The following is a 10,356-nucleotide window of genomic DNA, read 5'->3' on the forward strand; positions in this document are numbered from 1 at the left end:
CCTCCTTCCAGAATGTTCTGGAAGGAAGCACTACTTAAAGAGGAAATTTCCCTGAAATGCATGCAGATCTCCTTCCAGAATGTTCTCTAAATCCTCTTCCAATTCAACTGTCATCACCACAGAACCCACACCCCACGATAAATGGCCAGAGTCCTTACTGTCTTTGTTTTACTCCAGGCATCTGGGGCCACTAAGAAGGAGGTGGAGGTCTCAAGGCTATTGTCAATGGGTTCTGCCAGAGGCCAGACTGTAAATGGCTGTCTTCTGTGACAGCATCAGTCCAGTTACAAATCTCCGGGTTCCATGATAAAGGATTTGGCTGGGCAGTGGCCCTGGTTTCTTGGAGGAAACCTCTACATCCCTGAAACTTCCTGATAGGAGAATCTATGTTATTCATGGTGGGCTTTTCCAACCATACCTGAGTTTATGCTCATGAAATTACCAGGATGGAAGCTGACCACACCAGAAAGGTGAACCTGGTGATTGGAGACTTGGGGCTTTGACCAACACAACGTCAGTCCTCCAGCGAGGGGAGGAGGGCTGGAGACTGAGTTTAATTGCGTGGCCAGTGAGTTGATCAATCATGCCTCTGTAATGAAACTCCAATAAAAATTCTGGACATGGGCTCAGGTGAGCTCCCAATTAGTGAACACATCAAGGTGCCTGGGGATGACATGTCCCGATCCACAGGGTGATGCCATGGAACCTTCCAGGCCTGGCCCTATGCATCTCTTCACTGGGCTGGGCTGTATTTCCACCCTTTGATAATAACACTGTAATCTTGTCACTGCAGTAGTTTCCTGAGTTTTGCCAGTTGTTCTGGCCAATTATGAAACCTGAGGGGGTTGTGGGAAATGCCAAATTTTTGGCCAGTTGGCCAGAAGCGCCAGTTCTGGGGAGCCTGGAGCTCCTAGCTGGAAATTCTTGTGGGCACTGTGCCTGGCCTCTGACGTCTGAGCCGGTTCTGAGTGTCGTGTGTTGGGATGGCATTGCGGTCCCTAAAGCAAGTTCTCGGGAATGGTAGGAATGCATCTCTGCATCTATATTTCCATTCGGTCCCGGTCTAAAGAGGCTGGTCCTCAGAATTGTCTAGGGGGTTTTAGAAAGAAGAGCCTTCTGGAACCCTTCCTGAACAATTCTGATCCCGTAGGCCTGCAATGGGCCCTGGAGTCTGTATTTTTGAAAAGCTTTCCTAAGTAGTACTGAGGCAGAATCATATTTAAGACTAACTTTCCAGTGCAGCTAAGCATACCTCCCCAAAAGAGAAAATCTGTTTGAAAGAAGGAAAAATGCAGAAAATTGGGGAGGCCATTCCCCGACATTCTAACAAGTCAGGGAACAAAGGCGCAGCAGATAGAAAGTTCCATGCTGGGAGGTCAGTGCTGCAGCCTGCATCCTTAGGCTGAGGTCAGTCTATGAAAAGGCAGATTTGGTGACCCTGCATCCCTTTCTGGGTGCTGAGCTCTGAAGACACATGTGAGGCCTTCTTGCCTCTCCATATGTCCCCCCTTGGACCTTTCAGATTTCCTTACGGTCCTGACATCAGTGTCCTCTGATGGGATGCACATGCTCGGCTCAGTGACCAGCTGGAAGCCCTAGCTGCTGCTGGCAAGGGCCAGGACCCTCAGCTCTGAGGGTTTGAGTGGACGGACTGCATACCTTGCATCTGAGGTGAGGAAGAATGTCCTGAGAACTGAGTGGCGCACGAGGAATTCACGTGACAGCTTCTCAAGCTCGTGGCCTTCTCCTTCTCTCCTAAAACTGCCCTGAGCTGCCTCCGTCTCCCACCGGGGTGACAGTCACATCTCCTCTCTGATCTCCCTGCTTCTCATCTTGCCCCTGTGCAGCCTGTTCTCCACACAGGGCGATCCGCTAACAAGTCAACCAGCCATGTCTTTCCCTTGCTTGAAATCCTCCGAGGCTCCCTTGCACTGTGAAAATTAGAGCAAGAGCCCCAGGGATCTGTCCCTGCCTGTTTCCTTCCCCTCACTTGGTCCTGTCATGCACCAAACCATAGCCACATGATTTTTACTTTCTGTTTTTCAAAGAATTTCAAATTCTCTTCTCCCACAGGGCCTTTGCACAAGCTTTTCCCACAGCCTGCAACACCTGCCCTTCTTTCCTACACTTGACTTGTTCCCAGAAATTCGTCATCCTGTCTTAAATGTCACCTTCAGAGAGGCATTCTTCAGCCCAGATACACAGGTAGGTTGACCCTATTGTTGTCTGTGACATTATCTTCTTGATGTCTTTTTGGAATTGATCACACTTTTAAATACATATTTGTTTTTCCCGTCTCTTCCACAAGGCTGTTGAATGTTGCATGGACCTGTGTCCGGCACAGAGAATGTGCTTGTTTTAGTAGAGTAATTAATATAAGCGGCAGCAGTGAATAACCCAGACAATGTCAATGGCTTATCTTGGAAAGATTTCTTACTTTTTTTTTTTTTTTTCTTGAGACAGAGTCTCACTCTTGTCACCCAGTTTGGAGTGCAATGGTGCAATCCCAGCTCACTACAACCTCTGCTGGTCTCAAACTCCTAACCTCAGGTGATCCCCCCACCTCGGTCTCCCAAAGTGCTGGGATTATAGGTGTGAGCCACTGTGCCCAGCCAGAAAGGTTTATTTCTTGATCACATGACTTAGCCAGCACAGGTGGGTGTGGACCTCTGCTGTCCCCACTCCACCTAAAGAACCTTCTCCACCTCCTGGTCTCCTTACCTGGAATATGTGGCCTATGAGGTTTGCCAAAGAGGAGAAAATGGAGACATACTAGCTGTTATCAGCCTGGCAGCCACAGGCTCACTTCTGTTCTTGGTCCATTTGCCTGACCAGTCCTATGGCTCCCACCTCCTGCAGGAGAGTGGAGAACAGAGGAGGCAGGAAGGACACTAGGAAGGGCGGGGAGGGAGGAGAGCCGCCCAGCTGGAGGGGGTAGGGGGGATGCTGGGTAGGCGCTGCTGGGAGGAGGGTAGGCACTGCCGGGAGGAGGGATGCCACTGGGTGGGCACTGTTGGGAGGAGGGACACTGGATGGGCATTTCTGAGAGGAGGGTGTGTGCTGCTGGGAGGAGGGACACTGAGGCATTTCTGGAAGGAGGGTGGGTGATGCTGGGAGGAGGAACACTGGGTGGGCATTTCTGGGAGGAGGGTGTGTGCTGCTGGGAGGAGGGACGCTGAGGCATTTCTGGAAGGAGGGTGGGTGATGCTGGGAGGAGGGACACTGGGTGGGCATTTCTGGGAGGAGGGGGCTGGGGAAGAGCCACACAGCCCGAGGTCTGTGGCGGGAGGAGATGACAAGAAGCAGGGAGAACACCAATGGAATAAACTCTGCAGCTTCCTTCAGATCATCCCTGCACAGGTGTTTCTCAAAACTCATGTTCAGTGAGAACAGCAGGCATAGACTCCGGACAAACCCTCCGTCTCCTTTCACGTTAGGTCGGCCCACGGGCTGGAGTGTCTGCGTCTTGGCTGGCCCGGTGGTATACATGTCAAGCAGTGCGCAAAGACTCCACAGCCATTCATAGGCACTGCTGGCCTCATGCCCCAGACGGCCCTGGGACGATGGGCCACTAAGGGAAATAAATGATCACGTGACCTCTAGCCCGCTTCAGGGCCGCTCTTGTTCCCCATGCCACCTCCCCCCTTCCTGTGGGCTCCCAAGAAATGGGTGGCAAAGACCAGCCCGGTGATCTACCTCCTGCCTTCCCGTGACTTCCTCCCAGTCCCATGCATCTCATGTTTAATTATGAGGCTGTGGAAGGTGGTGATATTAATTATAGGGCTGAGGTTGTGTTACTTGGAGAAAGTCAGTGCACATGTAATTTGATTTTCCTCAAGAAGGAAAATTATATTTTTTTCTGATCTCAAAAATAATTCCAGGGAAATAAATGTGTACAATCACACTTTGGGGTTTTAAACTAATGAGTTTCAGTTTTAAAAAATGTTAAAAACCTTTCTATTTGGAGAAAGCTGGAAGAATCCACTTTGGGATCTGGAGGTTCTCAGGAGCTGTGTTACCTGGGAGTGGTCTCGCTGGTCGGTAGCAGCTTTTGTATGAGAAGGGGCGTGGAATCCCGACTTAGGCAGGGAAGGCTTTGCTGAAGAGGTGAAAAGCCCAGCTTAGGGCTGGGTTTTCTATAGACCAGGAACAAAAGCATTGCTTGGCAAGATTTCTTATCTGCTCAGAGTTAACATGCAGATTCCAAAGGATAAGATGGGGAGAATTTGACGTGTTTTGGTTTGGAAATAAGTCAAAAGAAGGCTAATATTAGCAATAACAATGATAATAACAACCCTTAATTGTGCCTGTGTTAGGTACCAGGCCCTATTCTAAGTGTTGCGAGTGCGCTCTGTCATTTAATCTCACGGAGTTCTGAAGGTGCTTCCCAGGTTTGTCCCCATCACAAAGATGAGGCAATCGTTCTGTTAAGACTGTCCTTGGGTCATTATGTCAGCAATGAAATCAGTGCTGCCATTATTAAACCCTTAGTGTGTGCTGGCATTTGTGTATGCATGCATATGTGTGTGTGCACACATGTGTGTTTGCGTGTACATGTGCACATGTGTGTGTTGTGTGCATGTGTGTGCACATGTGGAAAGAAAGTGACCTGTGTGGGAATGGAGAATTCCAACCCAGGAGGAGGCTGTGCCTGGGGCTGCCACGAGAAGTGGAAGCCATAGCCATGTTGGTGACACTTCGAGAAATGGGTTCCAAATGCACGTTTCTTTCCAGTTCTCTGTGTGACCTTGGGCAAGTCACTTCAGTTCCCTGAACTTTGTTTTTAAAAATATGTTTTAAATGTATATAACCATGGACCATACATATGAAGAGAAAGGTGTGTGCAAACATTCAGCGAATAATCACAAGGTGGAGATGTGCCCGCCCAGACCCAGAGCTGGCACAGGGACCTCTCCCAGAAGGCTGCAGGGCTTCCCTCCCAACCCTCCAACTGCTCACTTGCTGAGCCTGTGCTTATCTGTTCAGTGGAACTGCTGTGTGCCACGCTCCTCAGAAGTAAAGCCAGCAGGCAAGTGTGACACTCTGTGCCCAGCTTGGTGCAAAGCCCCTTGTGTGCGCAATCTTACTGACCTCCCAGATAACATGGTAAGGTCAGTACTGTCACTTTCCCCACTTCGAAGATGAGGAGAGCACAAATTCTAGACGGAAATGGAGGTCATGCAGCAGAAATAGGATCCAGACAGATGAGTCCAATCTCGAGCCTGAATCCTTCCATTCCACACTACGCTTGAAGCTCCGTCTTTCTTCCTAGTTGATTCTCCCCACTTCCCCACCCCCAGATGTATCCCATCACTGCCTGGTGGACAGTAGCCATGACTGAGTTTTGGTAAAGGTTGCTGAATAATCAGGCTGCTGGGTAATGTTTCCATTTCACCTCTCCCAGTCATCATGGGGTCCCATGAAAAAGGCAGCTCAAACTGTAAATGACTCAAAGGAAGGACAGAAAGGTCTTCTGTTTGCACCTACCCTAAGGATTTGGGGTAGACAATGGGAATTTACTAACTACGAATTCCACTGCTTTCCTTGCTGAAAGAGAGGCGTGGAATCAACGCTGAGTGAAGGCATCAAGTTTAAGCTGCTAATTACTTCCTGATCATGCAGAATAAAAGCTACATCCCTTGAAATACACCAGGCAGCTAAACATAATCTTTGCCTTTGCCTGGTGTTGGTTAAGGAATCCAGATGTTACTGCAATAACCACTCCATAAACAAACAGAACGCCCAGCTGGGAGAACTGGCTTCTCAGCATTCGTCCCAGCAGAGGCTCTTCCGGGGCTGGGTTCTGACGGTTCCCCTGTTTTAGCACAGCTCTTGTTGGCAGGCAGATGGCTACGAGCACAGCCACAGGCTGAAGGTGAGTCCAGCACAGAACTTCCTGATGGTGAACAGGAGTAAATATGGGGCCCACCCAAAACCTTTGTCTGTTGACTTCTTAGCAAACGGAGGCAGCTCCAGGCTCTGGAGAGTTTGGGTATAGGAGACCATGACTTGAGCGGACTGATGTAAGTGGAAGGCAAACATATTTAGATGGCACAACTTAATTTAGATTTGTCAATGCTAATATGGAAAAAGCTAGTACTTATTGGGGCTTATTAGATTTTTAGTCTGAATCCTCACAACTTACGAGGGTGTTCATTTTACGGACTGATCTCGTGTGATTTCCCCAAAGATGCCCGATAAGTATATGGTGAAAGTAGAATTTGAATACAGCAGACCTGGCTCTGCTACTCTCTGTGTTTCTGTTTGGTTCAAACCAGCCTTTCTTCTTTCAAAACAACTTCAATGGAACTCATGGTTTTGGAAAATAAACTTGATTTTGAGATTCAGACAATAAGTGCATTTTTAATGTTTATTCTTTTATCTTGATCTATTTATGAAATGATATGTGCTCACTCAGTGTCAACATTTCAGACAACACAGACAGTACAATGACAAATTGGGGATCAGCTCCAATCTCAGCCCCCCATTTAATACGTTGCTGAACATTCTTCTGAACAGAGTTCATCCCACACTGTCCCATGGTACAAGACGCTCCAAGGGGCTGAAGAGAGAGGGACTTCTGCAGTCAAGACATCTGGGACACTCTTGGACAGTCACAATGTGCATTTGGGTATTAAAGGCTCTGAAAAGTTCTGCACCAAATAAACCCCTGGATTGGCTTGATCCAATGCCACGTTTCCAAAACCTACTTGCCCATGGGACACCTTAGTCCATAACACAGGTTGGCATTTCTTCTAGAGAGTGTGCTCTGAAAAATACTGGTCTCACAACACCGTGCATTCATCCAGCAGGTATTTACCAAGCAGGGACTTTGGGCCAGGTCCGTGCTAGGCTCTGGAGGTGGACCAGTCAACCCTGGCCCCCATGGTGTCACTTCTCGTGGGAGAGGCAGCACAGAAGTCATTGAGAAAATGAAGAAACACACAGGTACTTTCAGATGCTGATAATGACTACCACGAGAAAAAAGAGCTCCAGGTGGTGTCATTTTGAGACAATCTTCTCAACAATGAGACAGAATGAACCATGCAAACTTTGGGGGCTATGATGGTTTTAGGAAAGAGCTAGAGTGAAGAATCCTTTGACATATATTGATACAAATAAAGATACATGTGTATAATTTTATGTAATTGACATCACATTATATGCTGGCACCTGTCTTTTGTAAATGTCACAAATGAAATGCCTTAATGAAAATGTCAAAGGTAATATTACCAATCAATAAATATATTTCGCCATCATGTTTAATTTCTGCAGAGCAGTTATTCAAGCACATACTGCATTTTTCTTAGTCACCCACGGGTGGGAATAGAAAGTTTTCTCATGCATGCATTTTTCCCACTTCTGAAATGATCTCCTTAGAATAAATTCCCCGAATTGGATTGCTGGGTTCAAAGGCATGAACATTTTACATTTTTATACAATAATGTCAAACCACCTTCCATAAATGATGCTTACTTTACTTTCTCCAAGACTGCATGAAAATGCCCATTTTCCTAAATGCTTGCTATGACTGGTTTCCAACTACATTTTAATTCTTGTTCAATCTGATAGGCAAAAAATGATATTTAATTTTTATTTGATTGATAATGAGCTTGAATGTGCCCATTAGCCTTTTGCATTTATTCTTTTATGAAACATCTGTTCATATCTTTTGTCAATGTTCCTCTTCATATATTAACTTGTTTTCTTATTAATTTGTTTAATTAATTTGTTTCTTTGTATATTGTGAATATTAGCTTTGGTGATAAGAATTATGGAATTGTTGTTGCCTTTAGTTTTGCTTATCATGTTTAAAGCCATTCAGAGATGCTGTAAATGTGTATGTTGTTAAATTTATGTCTTATTTTGTGTTTTCTGATGCTCATATGTTTAGAATGGCCAAGCAACCCCAACTTATGATTACATACATATTCTCCCATATTTGCTTTTAGCATTTTTTTTTTCATGTAAACCTTTGTTCTTTCAGGAATTTACTTTGCAGTAAGAAATGGGCTGGCTTCCAGTTTTATGTTTCCCAAATGGTAATTCAGCTGTTCCATTTCCATATTCTCCCTTATTAGAAATGACCACTGTATTATGTTCTAAAATATCTACGTACTTGGGTCTCTTCCTATAATCTCAGTTCGTCTCTTTGAGCTATCTTTTGATTCCTTTTTCAAAACACAGTGCTTTACTGAACTGTCATCATCTTATACATTTTTAATACCTAGCAAGAAGAGTTTCTCAATGCCACTCTGTTTCAGAGTTTTCCTGATGGTTGTAAGATGTTTATTCTTCTAGATAAACTTTAGAATCACTCTTTTTGTCCAAGGCAAAATATATCCCACATTGAGATCATACTGAATGTATAGACTAATTTGGGAAAAAAAATATGTTTTTATTGCATTGAGTCTTCTTATCCAATAAAAAAGACATGAATTTCCATGTATTGAAATCTTTTAAGAAGATCTTCACTGAGACTTATTTTTGGCTTTTCACGTGTCCTGCAAATGCATTGTTAAATTTATTTTGAGGTATTTTAAGGGAAATGATTTTCTTTTTCTTTTTTTTTTTGAGATGGAGTCTTGCTCTGTTGCCCAGGCTGGAGTGCAGTGGCCGGATCTCAGCTCACTGCAAGCTCCGCCTCCCGGGTTCACGCCATTCTCCTGCCTCAGCCTCCCGAGTAGCTGGGACTACAGGCGTCCGCCACATCGCCCGGCTAGTTTTTTTTGTTATTTTTTAGTAGAGACGGGGTTTCACCATGTTAGCCAGGATGGTCTCGATCTCCTGACCTCGTGATCCACCCGTCTTGGCCTCCCAAAGTGCTGGGATTACAGGCTTGAGCCACCGCGCCCGGCCAGAAATGATTTTCTAAAGTGTGTATTTTCTAACTTGTTATAATTTACATGTGAGATACTCATTGATTGTGGTGTATTATTTATAACTGATCATATTACTGTATTTTTATTTTTTAATAGTTTTTCTCTTATTTTGGGTTTTCCTGGAATACAACCTTATTATCTACAAATTAGGATTGTTTTGCCTTTTCCAATGTTCATGACTGTTTTATATTCTTGTCTGATTGCTTTGTTCAGCACTTCTAGAATAAAGTCATGCAATACTAGTGATAAAGGTATTCTTAACTTGTGACTCTCATAGAAGGCTGATGGTATTTCTATAAGTAAATTTGATGGTAATTTTTGGATTGGAATGTGCATTAAAAAAATTCTACGGTGCTCACACTTGGAATCCCAGCACCTTGGGAAGACAAGGCGGGAGGATTGCTTAAGCCTGAGTTTGAGACCAGCCTGGGCAACATTCCAAAAGCCTGTCTCTACAAAAAACAAACAAATAAACAAAAGCAAACAGCAACAACAACAAAAAACAGCAATTAGCCAGGCATGGTGGCACACACCTGTAGTCGCAGCTACTCAGGAGGCTGAGGTAGGAAGATCACATGAGCCCTGGAGGTGGAGGTTGCAGTGAGCTGAGATGGCATGGTGCCACGCCACTTCAGTCTGAGCAACTGAGTGACAGCCTGTCTCCAAAAAAACAAACAAACAAAAACAAAACAAAAACAAAAAACCAACCACACGAACAAAATCTTATAAGAAGGAATTACTGATAATTTCAAGTATCAGAAATGGATGTTAAATCTTATCAAATGTCTTTGTGACTTATAAGAAATGATCATATGCTTCTTTTTCCTTTGCCCTATTAACGTTATGAGAGTATTTTTAAAAGTTTCCTAAACCATATAGCTCCTGGATTTTGCGAATCAGTTCCTCACCATCGTGGTGTGTTATTTGCCAGCGCTTTTCTCTAGCTTTTTGCATGGACTTTCTCTAATTACCTTTTCTGCAGGGAATCTGTGTCAGGCCTTGGCATTCAGGTTATGCTGACTGTGGAGAAACCATTCAGTGATGTTTTGTCTTTCTCAATGTACTGGAATTGTTTCCATAGTACAGAAATAATCAGTTCCTTGAAGATTTGAGAAAATAAGACTCTGGCAAGCAATAACTTCTTGCTTATTGGGGATCTTGCTTAGTGGGATCACTGTTGGGAGTATAAATGGTTTCAGCTACTTTGGAAAGTCTTTTGTTAATATTTAGTTAAGTCAAAACATTTATACCCTAGTGCTCCTGCAACTCTACTCCCCTATCTGGGCCCTAGAGTAGGAGTCTCCAGTGTTTTTGGCACCAGGGACGGGTTATGTGGAAGCCAATTTTTCCACAGACTGGGTTGGGTGGGGGATGGCTTCAGGATGATTCAAGCACCTTACATGTACGGTGCCCTTTATTTCTATTATTATTAGCACATTACATTTATTATGTACTTTATTTCTATTATTATATT

General features: G+C 44.7%; 1 long non-coding RNA gene across 1 annotated transcript; it reads left to right on the forward strand.

Moving 5' to 3' along the window:
- The first annotated feature begins 4,812 nt into the window (after positions 1-4,812).
- Positions 4,813-7,266, forward strand: LOC103887903. Its single transcript, XR_004178828.1, has 3 exons — positions 4,813-5,016; positions 5,696-5,875; positions 6,419-7,266. It is a non-coding gene; the product is annotated as an uncharacterized protein C20orf197 (long non-coding RNA).
- Positions 7,267-10,356: the final 3,090 nt, after the last annotated feature.

This window comes from Papio anubis, chromosome 16, assembly GCF_008728515.1.
Source record: "Papio anubis isolate 15944 chromosome 16, Panubis1.0, whole genome shotgun sequence".
Taxonomy (NCBI): Eukaryota; Metazoa; Chordata; class Mammalia; order Primates; family Cercopithecidae; genus Papio; species Papio anubis.